Source organism: Palaemon carinicauda, chromosome 4 (assembly GCF_036898095.1).
Source record: "Palaemon carinicauda isolate YSFRI2023 chromosome 4, ASM3689809v2, whole genome shotgun sequence".
NCBI classification, from domain to species: domain Eukaryota; kingdom Metazoa; phylum Arthropoda; class Malacostraca; order Decapoda; family Palaemonidae; genus Palaemon; species Palaemon carinicauda.
The window spans coordinates 30,923,472-30,943,782 of record NC_090728.1 but is presented as its reverse complement, the minus strand read 5'-3'; the positions used below and the strand labels follow the sequence as shown (position 1 = coordinate 30,943,782).

Here is a 20,311-nt window from a genome sequence, read left to right as displayed (position 1 = left end):
AAAACGCGACTCAGGATACGAAAATATCAGGATACGAAAATATCAGGATACGAAACCGCATCCTGAACGGATTACTTTCGTATCCTGAGGCATCACTGTACTTGTATATATACGAAAACACTCTTAATGTTTATGTATATATATATATATATATATGTGTGTATAGAATTGTGATAAGTTTCCTTTTCTGTGTTTGTGCTGTGTGTGTGATACATATACGACAACGACACTTGCGTACATTAGCAAGGCCAGCACAGTTCTACTTCGTGGGGAGCGACCTCTCCCTCTCTGGTCCATCGGTCTTCCCGTCGGCATATAACCGTTAACTCGGCCGCCGCAGGGGAATTGTCATCGCATGGACCCTCTTCTTTCAACTATTGTCTTCGCCTTTTCCTTTTTCCTATGGGAAACATGGATTTCTGAGCGAAGGGAATGTGGCCTTTCAAAGATTGACTACGGTCCTTCTCTTCTCGAGGTCGTTTACCTTTACAACAACAGTGTACTATTGGGGAAGCTCCTTTCCTGTGCGTGGGTTAGGTTGCTCTTCCGATTGTTTATCTCCATTATTTTTAGTTAAAATATAATTGTATTTTAACTTTTTAGATTTCTCCGTGGGGAACACTTCCCTTCGGAGGGTCAGTGGTTCTCACTATATATTCTTAGCTGATTTAAATAATTGTAATTCTGTTTTTATTACAGTTACTGCACTCCCCCCTTCTCCTGTGGATGTCGACTGAGGAAGGAAGGGTGCAATACTTAATTTTATGTTGTTCCCTCGGGGTTCCTTTTTAGAGTTCCTTCCTGGGGAATTTGTTAAATAATTAATTTTATTTTTTCCCAGTTAACTATGCAGCTTTTCTTCGTTCGACTAAGAGTGCCGACGAAGCAGAGCTGTTCTATTCATGCGAGGGGAATCTGCTGTCACTGCCGTCCCTCAGAACTCATCGTCATGGGTGTCATCCCTTCCCTTAGAAGTAATCCCGTGACAACACAACCAGCACTTCAGCAGATCATCTTAGAATGCTAAAGGAGGTTCGCCTCCAGGGGTTGGACAACTTCCCTTCCGAGGGAAGTTTCCTCCCCAGGTAAGTTTCCTCCCCAGGTGTGAGGTTTTTTCTCTCTTCAGAGGGAGAACTTCCCACATCTTAATAAATTCATCGTCTCCGACTGCTGTTGCTGCCTTCGCCCAGACTTCTCTCCCCCCTTGCTGAGTTTCTCTTCCTTCAGAGGCGGAGCACGGTCTTGGCACGTCTCTTCTACGAAGTGCCTAGTTAAAGGTCAGCTTGCTGATCCACCGGCCCTCAATGGGCATCTTCTAGTCTCTTCTACGAAGTGTTCATCTCTCTTGTTCGTGAGAGAGGCCACTCATAGAGATTCCTCTTCGCAGGATCGCTACTGTTAAAGGTCAGCTTGCTGATCCACCGGCCCTCAATGGGCGTCTTATAGTCTCTTTTACGAAGTGTTCACCTCTCTCGTTCGCAAGAGAGGCCGCTCTTAGAGACTCCTCTTCGGAGGATCGCTACGGTTAAAGGTCAGCTTGCTGATCCACCAGCCCTCATGGGCGTCATCACGGGTGTCTTCAAGTCTCTTCTACGAAGTATTCACCTCTCGTTTTCGAGAGAGGCCACTCATAGAGACACCTCTTCGGAGGATCAAGCAGACCTACCAAGACCCACCGATCTACCAGCGCAACCTTGTGCTGCACCGTAGTCCTTTGGACTTTGGTCCTGGACTCTAACGCGGACCTTTTTACGGTCTCCATCTGTGAGTGCTCGCCCTTCTAAAGGGCACATCCCATTTCCTGATCGTCCTGCCAGCGGACCTACCGATCTACCAGTGCAACCTTGCGCTGCAACGTAGTCCTTTGGACTTTGGTCCTGGACTCTAGTGCAGACCTGTTTACGGTCCCCATCGGTGGATGCTCGCCCTTCTAAAGGGCACATCCCAGTTCCTGATCGTCCTGCCAGCTGACCTACCGATCTACCAGCGCAACTTTGCGCTGCAACGTAGTCCTTTGGACTTTGGTCCTGGACTCTAACGCGGACCTTTTTACGGTCTCCATCGGTGGGTGCTCGCCCTTCTAAAGGGCACATCCCATTTCCTGATCGTCCTGCCAGCTGACCTACCGATCTACCAGTGCAACTTTGCAGCTTGCGCTGCAACATAGTCCTTTGGACTTTGGTCCTGGACTCTAGTGCGGACCTGTTTACGGTCCCCATCGGTGGATGCTCGCCCTTCTAAAGGGCACATCCCAGTTCCTGATTGTCCTGCCATTGGTCGTCCTGCCAGCTGACCTGCCAACCTACTAGCGCTACCTTCGTGCGCGCCAACAGTCTCCCGCGTGCGTGCGCACAAACAGTCTCCCGGGCGCTCCAACAGTCTTCCGTGCGCGCGCGCTCCAACGGGCAGTCTTCCGCGCACGCGCTCCAACAGTCTTCCGGGCGGGGGCGCTGACGATCTTCCGAGCGGGGGCGCCGACAATCTTCCGAGCGCGGCGCCGATGATCTTCCGAGCGGGGGCGCCAACAATCTTCCCGGCAGGGGCGCCGACGATCATCCGTGCGGGGGCGCTGACGATCTTCCGGGCGCGGGCGCCGACGATCTCCCGGGTGGGGGCGCCGACGATCTCCCGGGCGGGGGCGCCGACGATCTCCCGGGCCTGGGCGCCGACGATCTCCCGGGCCTGGGCGCCGACGATCACCCGGGCGGGGGCGCCGACGATCTTCCGGATGGGGGCGCCGACGATCTTCCGGGCGGGGGCGCTGACGATCTTCCGGGCGCGGGAGCCGACGATCTTCCGGGCGGGGGCGCCAACGATCTTTCGGGCGCGCACCGATGATTTTCCGCATGAGTGCCACTAGTCTTACTCATGCGCCAACAGTCTTCCGCATGCGTGTGGGCGCTGATGCTCTTGCGCGAGCGCCGACGGCCTTCCGCGTGCGCCCGTGCCGACGGTATTCTACGTGCGGGCACCATAGGTCTCCCTCGCGAGCACCCGTTGGTCTTCCGCGCGCCAATACTTTTGCGCTCCAATGATCTTGCGCGCACGCAGCCTTCTGCGCCCGGGCACTGATGAGGTCCCGCGCCAACGGTATTCCACTTGCGGGCACCAAAGGTCTCCCGCGCGAGCACCCGTTGGCCTTCCGCGCGCCAATACTTTTGCGCTCCAATGATCTTGCGCGCACGCAGCCTTCTGTGCCGGGCGCTGATGGTCTCCCGCGCCAATGGTCTTCCGCACGCGCGCCGGCAGTCTCCACGTACTACTCGCGCCAATGCACCCCATCTTGCGCAACCAGTCACACGCTTCGGCGCATTCTAGGGAGAATGCACAAAAGTACACAGTGCCTTACTGCGTGCCTGCGCTCTTTTGCACTTTCCTGGGCAGTTATGGTCTCAGATCCAATGCGCCAGCTCTTGCCAAAGAGTCAGGGCTCGCAGATCCAATGAACCAGCTCTTGTCTAAGAGCCAGCACTTGCCTGCTCTCCAGGCAGAAATTGAGCACCAGCATCATCCTGTGTGCCATCGCAATAGGCAGTAAAAAGGAATAAAACTTTTTGGACAGGTCACCATCGCCCCATTCCTCCCCGCAGACACATAAACATTGCCACTGGGAAAGAGGAATAAGGCTTCACAGAAGGATTTAAGATCCCGAAGATTCCATCCTACAAGGGGAATCATAACGGGGAATCCTTGGTCCCTGTCTCTTCTGAAGTTTCTTTTTTCCTTGAACGGGAAAGCATCAACAGTCTGATCTCTAGATCACTGTTTGCTGATGGCTAGTTCACAGTTTACTGATCGCTAGGTCGCCGATCACCAGATCGCCAATTGCTAGCTCAATGCTGATCTTTGACCTCTAGTCCTTCCAATGATTAACGATCTCCAATTGCTAGCGTTTCTAATCACCGATTCCCTGTCAATAACCAGTCATCAGCTTGCTGATCACTAGATCACCGATGGGCAGCTCATCTTTCTTCGATCATTGAACTTAGCTCGCAAACGTTCGCCAACCCTCATCAACGGCTTCCCGACAGGGAAACTACTTGCGAGCACTCTCCAACTGCACAGTAACCACGATACCCAACGGTTAACCATTGATTAACATTCGCCAGATTGATTCTATTCTAAGGATTAGCATCAATCTCATCAGGGCGCATGGTAAGGCTAAGCATTGCCTTCCTTCTGTTAAAGAAATTCTCTCTCAGAGAAGAATTCTTACACTGGGTATCGCGTCTGATCCTTTACGACACGAGTCAAGACTCCATCGTCGACAATCTTCCATGCAAAAGGATCTGCCAGGAGCTGTCCCTTTGGGTCGATGTCCACACCATGTTGGAGTTTGAACAAGGGCTAAGACCTCAGGTCTTCATTTGCACACTGGACCTAAAGGACACGTACTCCCAGGTCCAAACCATCCATCTAGGAAGGTTGGAAGATTCAGTCTAGACAAAGAAGAAACACCAGGTCAAGGCACTGTGCTTCGGTCTTTCCACTACACCCATCCTGGTCTCACAGGATTGGCTTCTGTCTCCTCTGTCTCTGGACGACTGACTGACCTTAGCAGACTCAGTGGCAACCTTGCATTTACACTGGAACTTCTGAAGTCTTTTTACCAAGATTCAGTAATCAGGGTAAACCTACGGAAGTCTTCCTTACTTCCCTCCCAGGAGACTGGTGTATCTGGGAATGATTTTAGACACCAATCTCCACAAAACCTCCTCGAAACGAGAATGACTCCCATTCAAAGAGACTTGAGTCGGAAAAAGAAGAGAGGAGGGACCATAGTTCTGCACCACACGACCTCATCCCTCTGGACAGAGCCCGAAAGTACCTTCACTTAAATCTCTTAAGAGATGAAGGCCAACTTTCCGGTCCTTCAGCAGCCTCATCGGTTCCTAACACCCCTCAGTGATGTGATGGATGACACATCACGCACCACATAGAGACTCACATCGACAATCAAGAAGGAACTTGCTCGTAGCCTCTTCCCATCTAACAGTATAAACACCAAGATGGGCCAAAGTCCGTTCGGTACCACTATCAGCCCGCTTCATTCCAGACTGGAAGAACGTGCTCGCCGACAATCTGTGCACAGCATCTCAGATAAGTTATACCAAATGGACTTTGGATCGCCATGTAGCCAACAAAGTCCCAACTTTACGAGGTCCTCCAACTAGGGGTCTGTTCGCAACGCTCCTGAATCTCGGGCTGCCGTTGCTCACCAGCCCTAGACCCCGAGGCTCTTTGGGAACAACGGTAGGTACAACAATGACGTTTACGTCTCGTCCCTGTTCTATCTGGAGAAGGGCACTCAAGCAGGCTAGAACATCGATCAACGTCTCAAGGACTCTCCTAGCTCCGCTATGGCATTTTGCAGAATGGTTTCCAAACCCAGCTCCTGATAGTCTCCAAGAGAACCCTCTCCACATCACAGACAACCCACTTCGACACCTACCACAAGCAATAGCTTTGCTATGATTGTACTCCTGGAGACTACCCAATACCTCTTTGCGAAAAGGTTATCTAGATATCTGAGGAATTCCTCAGCATCAGTCTACCAGGCAGTATAACGTCTTGTGTGGTTGGTGTCATGTGAAAGTGTGTCTCTCCACTCGATTCCAGCAATAGCGGAATCCTCTAGTTTATATAAGAGGAAAAGATCCCCTATTCAGTTCCGACAGCTGAAGATGATCACTCAACCTTGATCCTTCACCTTCAAACTGAAAGAAATGGACACCCTCTCATTGATAGGCTTTTCCTAACTCATACGGACTTACAACTTGCCTTTTCCCAGTCAGAATTGAGACCTTCCTCTCGAAACATGGTTCAAATCTCCGATCCCTAAAGGGACCTCCTTATGTTCCACTTTACTAGGCAACAAATTTTCTCCTGATTTAAGAACACAATGTTCCTACACACTCGGACAGCAACCATACGAGTCAAGGAACTTCATGGTCTCTCTTTTGACATCGCCCATTATTGAGAAGGGTGAAAGACAATGTTCAGTTTCGTCCCTGAGTACTGTATGTCGCCAGACAGTCTCCAGAGGTGACAGATCCTACACAAGTCTCAACTCTGTAACGGAGGATCCAGATCATCCGTTACTGTGCCTAGGGTAAGGTATGAGACTTTACCTAAAGAAAACGGCAACAGCCCACCCAGGTCCCTTCTCTTGTCATCAGCACTGGGAGAGACTAGAGGAGGATCACCGAAACATCATCTCGACATGACGGCTCACAGTGTCGGGCATGATTATGCCCCTGGTCCTTCTTAGCAGATTACTCTGTGACACAGGTTTTACAAGAAAGGATGTGAATGCAACAGGTGACTTTCACAACCTTTCTCCTGCAAGACGTGACCCACAGGAACTCGATACGATCTCTATCGGTCTGGTGGTGGCTGCACAACAACTGGTTGTATACCTCAAACTCCTTATTGGACAAGTAGCAGAAGGTTGAGGGCACTGTTACCCGGTTTTAGTCTGCGTGAATGAAAAGATTTGACTGGCTCTTATTCTTTTCTTCATCCTACCCTCTCGTGGGGAAAGCAGCATCCTGGGTTCTTTGCATAAGCTGACCTCAAACCACTGCAGGTAAACCATGCTCCCTTGTGTACCTAGTATTAAGCTAATACTGTTGCGTCCCCATACCCTGGCGAGGTGGTATTGGTAAGTCTTGGTTACATCAGATTTTTCCTACATAGACTCTGAATAACTTTACCTAGACAGTCACACTTCTGCACGTCTCAACACACAGCTTGCGTAGGCGGCAGACCTTGCGTAGCAAGGTTTAGCCAGGGCAGGGACTCCTTATTTTTGAGTATTAACATACTCAGATAAGGAGCCCCCGGGCAAAGCCAGATTGGCAGGGACCTCCACCCTTCCTAATGGGTGAGTCACCCCTAATAAATAGCGTGGTTTGTATTCCAGTTACGGAACAAATGACATTCGTAGATAATTTGTATTTTTCCTAACTATACAAACCTTAGCTATTTATACAAACTTGCCCGCCATCCTTATCCCCCTTGAAGTCCTACCTCCAAGCAAAGTGACTAAATCACAGGTGTGTGAACGGGAGTGGTAGCAAGCTACCCACCCCTACCCTCGCTAACTAGCGTTGTAGGTAGTTAACCCACGCTAAATTTTAATGGCTCGTCATTTCAGCTCCGCCGAAAGTATAACCCCTAATAAATAGCTAAGGTTTGTATAGTTGGTAAAAATAAAAATTATCTATGAATTTGTCATATCAATGACAAAATATTCTGTTGTTAGGCAGATGTTTCAAGATTCCTTTCAACTATTATAGATAATTTCTCTTCAAAGTTATTACATTATGTAATGAAGGATTTATATGGAGAAATGAGGATTGCAAAAGGGAAAAATTAAATAGTAAATTATTTGTTATAGTTCTCCGATTTAAAAGAAAGAGGAGGTGGTAGGGTGAGGAGCTTTTTCCACGGACGCTATTCCAGTTAAAAGAAATTACAGCATTGCGTAGTCTCATTGGTGAAAAACTTAACTTTTAGAAAATATGAGGTATAATTACTTGAGATTTGTCTACTCACATTCTTAAGTAGAAAAGAAGTCTCATGACCTTGTTCTTCACCATTCCTCATCAATGAAAATATTCACGCCAGAAAAGAGGTTCACTTTTTACAATTGTTAATTAGTCATTTATTAGTAATTGAAAAACAAGGGTAAACAAATAGATGCTTTTAGTTGTTAAAATTTATGCTTACCTGGATTTATTTGTCCATCTTATATTGGACACTATTTCTTCAATTAATTTCATATACAGCACGTTTATCTACCTTTAAAATGAGTTGTATGAGCTTCATAACTTTTTATGTATGCCCCCAAAATGAATCCAAGTACTGTACTTTGTTGAGACTTACAGGATTTGCTTCTTTCTTTTTCTCTAGTAAGTGTTTCCTTCTGCCATAATGATAGAATGGATTACTGTAATCTTAAGATTTCTAGAAAGTAATGACAACTCGATAAAGATCCCTTGTATATGTTTTCACGTATCAAGGATAAATAAAAAATCTTTTAATGTGATTGTATTTATTGGAAAGCAGGTCAAACATGCCATATTAACTCTGAAAAGAGAAGCAGACAGAATATCTTTGTGGTATGTTGCATTTGACAAATGAGCCAATCTGTCAAAAAACCACTCGCTTTGTCTTGAGCTACCACTATATCATTCCATACTTTAGAATAAGAAGAATATATTCTGACACCCATAACATATGAGGTAATAATAGATTACATCGATGCTTACATATTTACTTGAAAAACTTTTCTTCAATACCACATTTTCTAAATAGAGTACAGTATTAATGAAATCCAGATAAAAATTTTGTCCACGTATAACTTTTGTAATGTATGGAATAACGTGCAAACACCAAGTGACTGTACTGCATACAGTACATGTAAGTTAATTTATTACCAATCAACATTCACTACAAACATGATACCTACTGACACACAATTGCTCTATAATGCTGCTGATGTGTTCATAACACAATAGTAGGCTACTTCTGACCCTATAATTAGTGATTACCCGGTAATTTACGTGTCTAGATTTGCAGCCTTTGCAGTTAGAAGGAAATGTCAGCAGTCCATTGTAATCCTAAAGTTTAATGGAGAGCAGTATAGTACTTGCAAGACAGTTACACTCAAAGCCACATATATAGAGAGGTTAAGAAAAATAAAGAAGGTTACATCAGAATCTTATAAAGTGTTATGAGTAAAACAAAATTAGTTCATAAATTATTACATGGCAATAATTTTATTGCATCAGATGTCAATACTTGAAATCATTTCCGGAATGAAGTATAACTCCCGTTAATATATCCAAAAAATACAAAATTTTAAATGAAGACACATTACTGCAACCTAATGCTGATTGCTATTTTTTATCATACTGTGGTAAGCCAAAGAAAAATGTTTGTATATTATTTTATGATTGTTACCAAATAATCTAATCACTAACAATTCCTACTACTTATGAAGTACAGAATGATAATGATTTAATTATTTTTCTTTATCATCATCATCATTATTAGGAAGTTTAACAAGACTTAAGTTATTTAATTCAAGTGCTACTCAAAACATTTGCTGATTTTATTTTCAAAACTTAACATTTGGTGTTTGTTAAAATTCATACATATAAATAATGTTTACATATTACTAAAAACAAGCTAATCTTACTGAGAAGTGTTATACAGTACATGCAATTTTATCAACAATTTATTGGGGACCTTTCTTCTTAATAATGCTATGAGTGGTACTGTGATACATGCTGTACATTCTGTTCAGCTGCCTCTCAAAGATGAATAATTTATAATGCTATTTTTAAGGACACCTTGCATTTCATTACTAGCAGAGCTGGAAAATATTAAATAATCAGTATACCATAAATAAACTACAGTAGAAATGTGAGTGCCATGATAAACCTCTTATAACAACTTGCATTTGCAAGGTGCTAAATTACCAATCAAATAATTACTAGTAGACAAATTCAAACTTAATAATTTTCCAACCCTGAAACACAATAGGCACTAAAATTACAGCAGGTAAATTTCTTACGTCAGTCAATACCTGTTAAATTATTTGTTTTTAGTAGTCTATTTCCCATTCTGTTTGTTAATCTTTTCCAGAATATTTGAAAACATGAGTACAGTAATGGTGGCTTCAGGAGCCATTTGTAAAAAATATATAAATTACATTTGAGTGTAAATATATCTTTCTAAGGAAGGAGAAAAGGGACATTCTATCAAATCACTTGTCTTCTATGTACAACTAATGCCCTCTCCTATTATCTCCAATGACACATAACTATCAGTCCCAGAACAGTAACACTAAAACGCTCATTAATATGTAAATCAAAATGTTTCCTGCAGCGTGGCAGATAAATCACATGCTTTGTTTAATGCCATGGAAGCATATAATTACAATTCAACAAGATCAGTATCCTATAATTGAATCCACCACCAACAGGTGTTGTACTTACCAACATTCAGACATTTAGAAAATTTATTTCTACACCATAATGAAAGAACAATTTTGCAAAATTCATTTACCTTCATCATCATAGTGAGGTACTTGGCAATTTTTATATTACAAAACAAAAGTTAGTACAGTATAAATTTTATCTCCAGCAGTGATATACAATACTTCTTTCAGCATGTCCTACAATATTTCAAAAGTTGCATTTAATATCTAGCTTGAATACCCATGCTTGGAACTAGATGCTTTGCTGCTTGATCTTAATATTAATTCAACAAAAAATAAAATATTTATTCTGTTTCAAAATAATCCTGGCTCTATTTTTAAAATTAGTATTACTGAAAGGTATGACTTATTTTACTGTATGTATATATTCAGCCTCTATGACTTTGTGCAACAGCACAGTGACATGTCTCCTGCTCCTGTTACTCTTACTCTACCTTTTAAAATCTCTCACACATGCAGTGAAAGATATTCAGGGCTGCACTCCCAGTAATGATGATAGGCTTTAAAATTTAACGTTGAACATTGTTTTAATAATATTTTTGCGAACATCTTCATCACAAACATCAACACAAAAGTTTTGGTTTGAGTAATACTGCTCTAAGGCCCTGTCCACATGATCGAGCATGCTCGACGGGCAAACAGTGATACCAGACTACAATAGGCAGTGATAATGAGGGTTGATAATGTCAGAGGTGGGAAAACCACAAGCAGTGATCTGGAAACAAACAGTGTTGTCAGATCCCTGCAGGTGGTTTTCCCACTTTTGATGTCATCAACCCTCATTCTCACTACCTATTGTGGTCTGGTATCACTGTTTGCCCATCAAGCATGCTCGATTGTGTGGACCAGGCCTAAGATGCAATGACCTTCAGATTATAGCTACACTATGACGTAAATAATGTCAACTTTAGCCTTAATTTGAGGATTGGATACTAATGTTTCCCAAAATTTGGGACAGAAAGGCCAGCACTGGGTCCCCAGGAGGTTCTTCCATGCTTAAATGTATTCAAAGCAGATAAATTACCTTGACTTGCATGGTAAAACCCAGAGTTTTATGGAACTTATTGATGACATTTTTTATGGTTGGGATAGAAATAAAATAAAAAGGTATATATAAAAAGATGCTGGAATGCAAATGTGATCTAACTTGTAAACAGAAATTACCAGATGTGTAGAAATTTAATATTTAAGTTTATTATCTTAATTCTATGCTCATTAGAAAATTTAAAGTTTTTGTAAATCAATTAAAATAAAGAAAGACCAAACATGTCTGGAAAGGAAAGTTATAGGAGTGTTTTAGAACACATGTAATTCCATTTAGAGCTGGAGGCCAATTGCATGTAATTGTTTTGTTACAGAACAATACAAGAGAATTAATATCTTTAACCACAACACTGAGTAACAGTGCATATCAACACTTTAATCATAGGTTGCTCAAAGGATCTGAGTATCTTTGGATAAAATTATATTTTTTTACATGCTTCAGTACCTGTAATTTTCATCATCATCATCTCCTCCTACGCCTATTGATGCAAAGGGCCTCGGTTAGATTTCGCCAGTCTTCTCTGTCTTTAGTTTTTAATTCAATACTTCTCCATTCATCATCTCCTACTTCCTTTATAGTCCTAAGCCATGTAGGCCTGGGTCTTCCAATTCTTCTAGTGCCTTGTGGAGCCCAGTTAAACGTTTGGTGAACTAATCTCTCTTGGGGAGATACAATGAATAAATTTGTGAATTGCCATTTACTAAATTAAACCTCGGTAAAAATTAACGACCTTAAGTAGATAAGACTTGATCTTACAGAACAATTGCTAATTCAGGTCCCATCACTTTTATCTTGTCAGTGTCGTACAATTAGGCCATAAACATCCTGTAACAGTACCTATATGTGCCATATAAGTAGTTTTGTGTTCATGGACTCTAATTTCAAACACATAATCCTAACATGGTGTCTGCAAAAACCATAACAGTTAGCATAAAGTCAGGATTAAGATCTGCTGAGAAAAAAATTAATTTCTGTTGACATAGTGAAGTATATTCTGTATGATCATTTAATTTTCTTATGGCACTTTACCCTTATACCCACACAATAAAAAGAAAAACTATCTAGCATTTACCTAGAGAAGTTTAACAAGAGTCGTGTACCAGTTACTACCAACATTGCTTCCTGGAAGAATAACTAGAAAATTTACTGGAGTTGCTCTGCATAGAGGCAGATTCAGATTCAAAGGCTTTCAAATATTCATATGCCAAAAAGTATTTTAGTCTTTAGTACACGAGTGTAAATGTTGTGATAAAATTTATCAGATATGCAAGACAAAATGACCAATAAAATCTTGTTGAATTTGAGAAAGTTTGACAGATGATTTAATCTAAACCTTGTTTATCCATAGCGCTGCAATGTTCCAAGGAGCATTGGTTTCTTGTCTGTCAGACCTAAGGGTAAAATAGTCTTATTAAGCATGCTACCTCTAGGCATTATTGTATGTATTACTTAACTTTTCATTATCTTTCATTGCTGCTAAAAGGTTTGTTATTGTTCTTCAGGCACTTAATTTAAGAACGTTTTCCCTGCACTCACCTCTTATTATTTTTCAATTCTTTCCCATACAGTATATACATATTTTTTTCAATATTAAACTTACCCGATAATCATGTAGCTGTCAACTCCGTTGCCCGACAGAATTCTATGGAGGGATACGCCAGCTATCACAATACTAGAAGGGGGTGTACTTACCAGCGCCACCTGTGGCCAGGTACTATAGTACTTCTTGTTGACACCTCCTCAATTTTTCCTCTGTCGTGCTTCCGGCAAGACGTTCTGGGATACGCTTATGATCTTCGAGTATTTTCACGGCTTTTGGTGAAGTATTCTCTCAGATTTCGGCTGTCGCTTTACTGGAAAACTTCTATATTAGCTTAGATAGCTATTATTTAGTCCTGATTTAACGGTTAACGATCTTTTGCTTGATTTTGAAACCCCACTTGGCTAACTCTTTTGATTCAAGATGTCTGACATTTCACAAGCCCCCACCCATAGACGATGTAGGTCTTGTAATAGGCGTATTCCGAAGGCCTCGGTAGATCCTCACACCGCTTGTTCTGACTGTAGGGAAAGGCCCTGTCAGTTAGAAGATCGATGTGAGGAATGCGCCGGACTTTCGGAACTTGATTTTGTCCGTCTTCTTAAGTACTCAACCAAGTTAGAGAGAGAGAGAGTTAGGAGGAGTTCTTCTCACTCTTCACTTTTTTCCTCACCTCATGATCCCCTACCTTTTCCTACCCCTGTAGTGGCTACCCCCGAACCTACTATTTGCCCTCAGCCTGATATGTCTGTTGTTTTGCGTGCCATTCAGGCCTTAGGCGATAAAGTAGAGTCAGTGGTTAGTGATCATAAGTCTCTTATGGCCGAAGTCAAGGAACTTATGGTCAAGAGTGCAGTGGGTGGAATTAGTGCCAGTGCTGTGACGAGTGCTAGTGTCAGTGCAGTGCCAAGTGCTAGTGTCAGTGTCAGTGTGGTGCGTGAGGATACTTCTGTGCGTGCCAGTCGTCCTCCCAGTCCGGGACCTCTTGCAAGCTCCCAAGCCCAGGGGAGAAGCAATGTCGAAGGGCAAAAGGGTTCGGCAGGCCTTGATCGGCGCACAGAAGTATCCTCGGTGGTTGCGGGCGTGTCTTCCAGAGACCGTCACTCCCACCTGCAGACGATTGAGCCCGTCTTTTACTCGTCTGTTGAGCATTTGTCAGGGAAGAAACGCTGGACTCAGGTCTCGAGACCACTCAAACGCAGAGTCCAGACCTCAAGAACTCAACCGGGCTGCAGTCATTGGATCAGCTCTGACTCGCCGCAGTCATCAGTTGAATGCACTCCGCCTAAGAGGAGTAAGGTTCTGCCACAACAGATCTCTGCTGTTAAGGCTTTACCTCAGCAGACCTTAGTGTCTGCCGACCCCAAGTTGACTCTACTGCAGTCCATGCAGTCACAACTTGCGGTCCTGATGCGTGAGTGTCAGGCTGAGCAGGTTACACCTCCTCCTGCGATCGCTCCGCCTGACCGCAGTACTGCCTGCCAGGCGTACGATGTTGAGGCTCCTCAGAATACCTTAGCACGTTCTGAGTTTACTGTTTCCAGTGGTGTGCAGCTCCCTCCGCCTTCCTTAAGGCAACCTCAGCAATGGGAACAGGAAGATCATTCCTTACTTCCTCCGCTTCCACTTGCAGTTCCACCAGTGAGGCAACACTCTCTTGAGGTACAACAACCTCTCCCATCCATGAGTCAGTCTCCTCAGCTCTCGCTGCAGCGAGCTCAACCCTCCTCAAGGCAACCACAACACCTTAGCCTTGCGCCTCAGGAGCCTCAACTCGCGAGACAATTACTGTGTTCTGCGCAGCCACTACCTCATCGCTCTCAGCCCACACCTCAGGAACCTCAACTCGTTCCTCAGGAACTTGCTACTGCGCATCCGCCTTCCGCTCAGCAAGCGCAACCCTTGAGTTCAGTCACTCATGCTAGGAGTCAGCCTCCTCCACCCATGCGCCTACCTTCTGCTACTTCTTTTGATCAGCCCTTGCAGTCTGAGCCTCAGGTGTTCCCTCAACAGAGTCTTGAAGAGGAAACCACTAATATTGTTGTTCCAGCTCGTGCTGACTCTGCTGTTCAGCATACCTTTCCGATCTCTTCGCTTCACTCTGGTGATGAGGCGTCTGATGATGAGGCGGCACACCTGGATCCCTCATCAGACGTGGATGAATCCAAGTCTTCTCCACCTTCTATTGACTTTCGTAAGGTCTTGGCTCTGTTTAGGGAGGTATACCCAGACCACTTTGTCTCTGCTATTCCCCGCTCTCCGCCATCTGAGTTTTCGCTGGGCATGCAGCCAGCTAAGTCTACCTATACTAAGCTAGTCCTAGCAAGGTCCTCTAAGAGAGCGTTAAGGATCTTAGGGGAGTGGTTGCAGACTAAGCAACACCTTGGAAAGACTTCGTTCATGTTTCCTCCGACTAAGCTCACTTCTAAAGCGGGCGTTTGGTATGCCACAGGAGAGGAACCAGGCTTGGGAGTACCTGCCTCTGCCCAGGCTGACTTCTCAAGTCTGGTAGACTCGCCTCGTAGAACAGCAATGAGGCGCTCTAAGGTTTGCTGGACCTTCTCAGACCTTGATCACTTCCTGAAGGGTGTTTTTAGAGCATTTGAGATGTTCAACTTCCTAGACTGGTGCCTGGGGGCCCTCAGCAAGAAGACCTCCCCTGCGGACAAGGATTCTGCCATGCTATTAATGTCCTGCATGGATAAGGCCATTAGAGATGGATCTGGCGAGCTTGCGTCGATGTTTGTGTCAGGGGTTCTTAAGAAAAGGGAACAGCTATGTACCTTCCTTTCCTCCAGCATTACACCTTGTCAAAGGTCTCAACTCCTTTTCGCTCCGCTCTCGAAGTTCCTCTTCCCCGAAGAGCTGGTTAAGGACTTGTCTGCTGCCCTGATACAAAAGGACACACATGATCTTGTAGCCTCATCGGCTCGTAAGACTAAGGTTGCTACCTCAGTCCCCAGGACTTATCGCACCCCAGTGGCTGATACTCCTGCTACGAGGTTCATACCGCCCTTTCGTGGTAGAGCCCCCAGCCGAGGAAGCTCCCGTCCAGACTCTTCCAGGAGCAAGTCTAGGAAAGGTTCCAAGGCTTCTAAAGGAAAAAACTGACTCTCCGCATCTCCAGACAGCAGTAGGAGCCAGACTCAAGAGCTTCTGGCAAGCCTGGGAAAAGAGAGGTGCAGACGCCCAGTCTGTCAGTTGGCTTTGGGAGGGTTACAGGATTCCATTCTGCCACAAACCCCCTCTGACCACATCTCCCATCAACCTCTCTCCCAACTACAAAGAAGAGGACAAGAGGCTAGCGTTGCACCAGGAGGTGTCGCTACTTGTGCAGAAGAAGGCAGTGGGTATAGTCCGGGACCATCAATCCCCGGGCTTCTACAACCGTCTCTTTCTGGTGGCCAAGAAGACAGGAGGTTGGAGACCGGTGCTGGACGTCAGCGCGCTCAATGCGTATGTCACCAAGCAGACGTTCACGATGGAGACGACGAAGTCGGTCCTAGCAGCGGTCAGGCAGGAGGACTGGATGGTCTCGTTGGACTTGAAAGATGCCTACTTTCACGTTCCTATTCATCCAGACTCCCAACCTTTCCTGAGATTCGTTTTTGGAAAGGTTGTCTACCAATTCCAAGCCCTGTGTTTTGGCCTAAGCACAGCTCCTATGGTGTTCACGCATCTGATGAGGAATATAGCAAAATTCCTCCACTTATCGGACATCAGAGCCTCCCTCTACTTAGACGACTGGCTGTTGAGAGCCTCCACGAGTCGTCGCTGTCTGGAGAGTCTCAACTGGACTTTGGACTTAATCAGAGAACTGGGTCTGTTAGTCAACATAGAAAAGTCTCAGCTCATTCCCTCCCAATCCATTGTGTACCTGGGAATGGAGATTCGGAGTCAGGATTTTCGGGCTTTTCCATCGGCCCCAAGGATAAGCCAAGCCCTAGATTGCATCATGAGCATGCTGAAGAGGAGCAGTTGCTCGGTGAGACAGTGGATGAGTCTCACAGGGACCCTTTCATCACTGGCCCTGTTCGTCGAGCTAGGGAGACTCCACCTCCGCCCTCTTCAATTCCATCTTGCAGCTCATTGGGACAAGGGTTTGACTCTCGAGGCAGTCTCTATCCCAGTCACCAAAGAGATGAAGACCACTCTCTTGTGGTGGAAGACCAATCTCCTTCTCAGGGAGGGCCTATCGTTGGCTATTCAGACCCCCAATCTTCATCTCTTCTCAGATGCATCGGACTCGGGCTGGGGTGCGACCTTGAACGGACGGGAATGCTCGGGAACGTGGAACGAGGAACAGGGAACGCTCCACATCAACTGCAAGGAGCTACTAGCAGTTCATTTAGCCCTGCTGAACTTCAAGTCCCTCCTGCTAGGCAAGGTGGTGGAGGTGAACTCAGACAACACCACAGCCTTGGCTTACATCTCCAAGCAAGGAGGGACCCATTCGAGGAGCCTATACGAGATCGCAAGGGACCTCCTCATTTGGTCAAGAAGTCAAAACCTCACTTTGGTCACGAGGTTCATTCAGGGCAACATGAACGTCTCCGCAGATCGCCTAAGCAGAAGGAATCAGGTCATTCCCACGGAATGGACCCTCCACAAGAGTGTGTGCAACAGACTTTGGACCTTGTGGGGTCAACCTACCATAGATCTGTTTGCCACCTCCATGACCAAGAGACTTCCGCTGTACTGTTCCCCAGTTCCAGACCCTGCAGCAGTTCATGTGGATGCTTTTCTGCTGAACTGGTCCCATCTCGACCTTTACGCATTCCCACCGTTCAAGATAATAAACAAAGTCCTGCAGAAATTCATCTCGCACGAAGGGACACGGCTGACGCTGGTTGCTCCCCTTTGGCCTGCAAGAGAATGGTTCACAGAGGTACTTCAATGGCTAGTCGACATCCCCAGGATTCTACCTCTAAGAGTGGACCTTCTATGTCAACCTCACGTAGACAGGTTGCACCCAAACCTCCACGCTCTTCGGCTGACTGCCTTCAGACTGTCGAAAGATTCGCTAGAGCTAGAGGCTTTTCGAAGGAGGCAGCCAGTGCGATTGCCAGAGCAAGAAGGGTTTCCACTCGTAGAGTCTACCAATCTAAGTGGGAAGTCTTCCGGAGCTGGTGTAGAGCCAATTCAGTATCCTCTACCAATACCTCTGTGACCCAAATAGCTGACTTCCTATTACATCTTAGGAATGAGAGATCCCTTTCAGCCCCTACGATTAAAGGGTACAGGAGTATGTTGGCTTCAGTTCTCCGCCACAGAGGTTTGGACCTTTCTTCCAACAAGGACCTTCAAGACATCCTTAAGTCTTTTGAGACTTCTAAAGAGCGTCGTCTATCCACTCCAGGCTGGAACCTAGACGTAGTCTTAAGGTTCCTTATGTCACCTAGGTTCGAACCTCTCCAGTCAGCTTCCTTCAAGGACCTTACCCTCAAGACTCTTTTTCTCGTCTGCCTTGCAACAGCTAAGAGAGTCAGTGAGGTTCATGCCTTCAGCAAGAACATTGGTTTCACGACCGAATCTGCAACATGTTCTTTTCAGCTCGGATTCCTAGCAAAGAACGAACTTCCTTCACGTCCTTGGCCTAGATCGTTTGAAATACCTAGCCTCTCCAACATGGTAGGTAACGAACTAGAGAGAGTTCTTTGCCCTGTCAGAGCTCTCAAGTATTATCTTAATAGGTCTAAACCTATTCGAGGACAGTCAGAAGCCTTATGGTGTGCCATCAAGAAACCTTCGAGGCCCATGTCCAAGAACGGGGTTTCGTATTATATAAGGCTTCTGATTAGAGAAGCCCATTCTCACTTAAAGGAGGAAGACCTTGCATTGCTGAAGGTAAGGACCCACGAAGTAAGAGCCGTAGCTACTTCGATGGCCTTTAATAAAAACCGTTCTCTGCAGAGCATAATGGATGCAACCTATTGGAGGAGCAAGTCAGTGTTTGCATCATTTTATCTTAAAGATGTCCAGTCTCTTTACGAGAACTGCTACACCCTGGGACCATTCGTAGCAGCGAGTGCAGTAGTAGGTGAGGGCTCAGCCACTACATTCCCTTAATCCCATAACCTTTTTTTAACCTTTCTCTTGAATGCTTTTATTGTTGTTTTTATGGTTGTTACGGTAGGCTAAGAAGCCTTCCGCATCCTTTTGATTTGGCGGGTGGTCAATTCATTCTTGAGAAGCGCCTGGGTTAGAGGTTGTGTAGAGGTCCTTTAGTAGGGGTTGCAGCCCTATATACTTTAGCACCTTTGAGTTGATTCAGCCTCCAAGAGGAACGCTGCGCTCAGTAAGGAAGACGAACTTAAAAAAGAGGCAGAGTAACGGTTCAATTAGACTTCCTTACCAGGTACTTATTATTTCATTGTTATTTGAGATAACTGTTATATGAAATATGGGATACTTAGCTATCCTTTAATCTTGTACACTGGTTTTCACCCACACCCCTGGGTGTGAATCAGCTACATGATTATCGGGTAAGTTTAATATTGAAAAATGTTATTTTTATTAGTAAAATAAATTTTTGAATATACTTACCCGATAATCATGATTTAATTGACCCTCCCTTCCTCCCCATAGAGAACCAGTGGACCGAGGAAAAATTGAGGAGGTGTCAACAAGAAGTACTATAGTACCTGGCCACAGGTGGCGCTGGTAAGTACACCCCCTTCTAGTATTGTGATAGCTGGCGTATCCCTCCATAGAATTCTGTCGGGCAACGGAGTTGACAGCTACATGATTATCGGGTAAGTATATTCAAAAATTTATTTTACTAATAAAAATAACATATTTTGGCCCTTTTCCACATAAAGGAATTCTGCATTTATGTACTGTATAGGTGTGTTATCTGCTTTTTTTTTTATTAACCTGTAGTGTATGTAATTAGTAACTAACATTCAATTAAACTGTCTTTTATATATATTTGAGAAAGCTGTTCTTTGGCAGTCTCATTTTATTTCACTATTTTAGAGAGAATTCATGTCATGTACACAATTCAATATACAGTAGTAGTCATTTTAAGAGATGTACCATAACTTTTTCTTTTTAATTGAAAAACATTGGTTAGTAGACTTTAATCCCTTTCATTGTCCATAATACATAAGTAAAGTGTAAATTATGGTATCTTTGACTGGTCAGACAGTACTACATTGGATCCTTCTCTTTGGCTACGGCTCATTTTCCTTTTGCCTACACACACTAAATAGTCTGGCCTATTCTTTACATATTCTCCTCTGTCCTCATACACCTGACAACACTGTGATTACCAAACAATTCTTTCTCACTCAAATGGTTAACTACTGCAATGTAATTGTTTAGTGGCTACTTTCCTCTTGGTAAGGGTAGAAGTGACTTATAGCTATGGTAAGCAGCTCTTCTAGGACACTCCAAAATCATACCATTGTTCTCTGGTCTTGGATAGTGCCATAGCCTCTGTACCCGTGTTCTTTCACTGTCTTGGGGTAGATTTCCCTTGCTTGAAGGTACATTCGGGCACACTGTTCTATCTTATTGAAGGTACATTCGGGTACACTATTCTATCTTATTCCTCTTCCTCTTGTTTTTTTTTTAAAGTTTTTATAGTTTACATATGAAATATTTATTTTAATGTTGTTACTGATCTTAAAATATTTCATTTTAATTGTTAATTACTTTTCTTGTAGTTTCCTTATTTCCTTCCCTCATTGGACTATTTTTCCCTGTTGGA

General features: G+C 44.5%; 1 long non-coding RNA gene across 2 annotated transcripts in view; it reads left to right on the top strand.

Moving 5' to 3' along the window:
- Positions 1–20,311, top strand: part of LOC137639856 (uncharacterized) — a 183,128-nt gene that overhangs the window by 152,082 nt on the left and 10,735 nt on the right. The window lies entirely within an intron of this gene.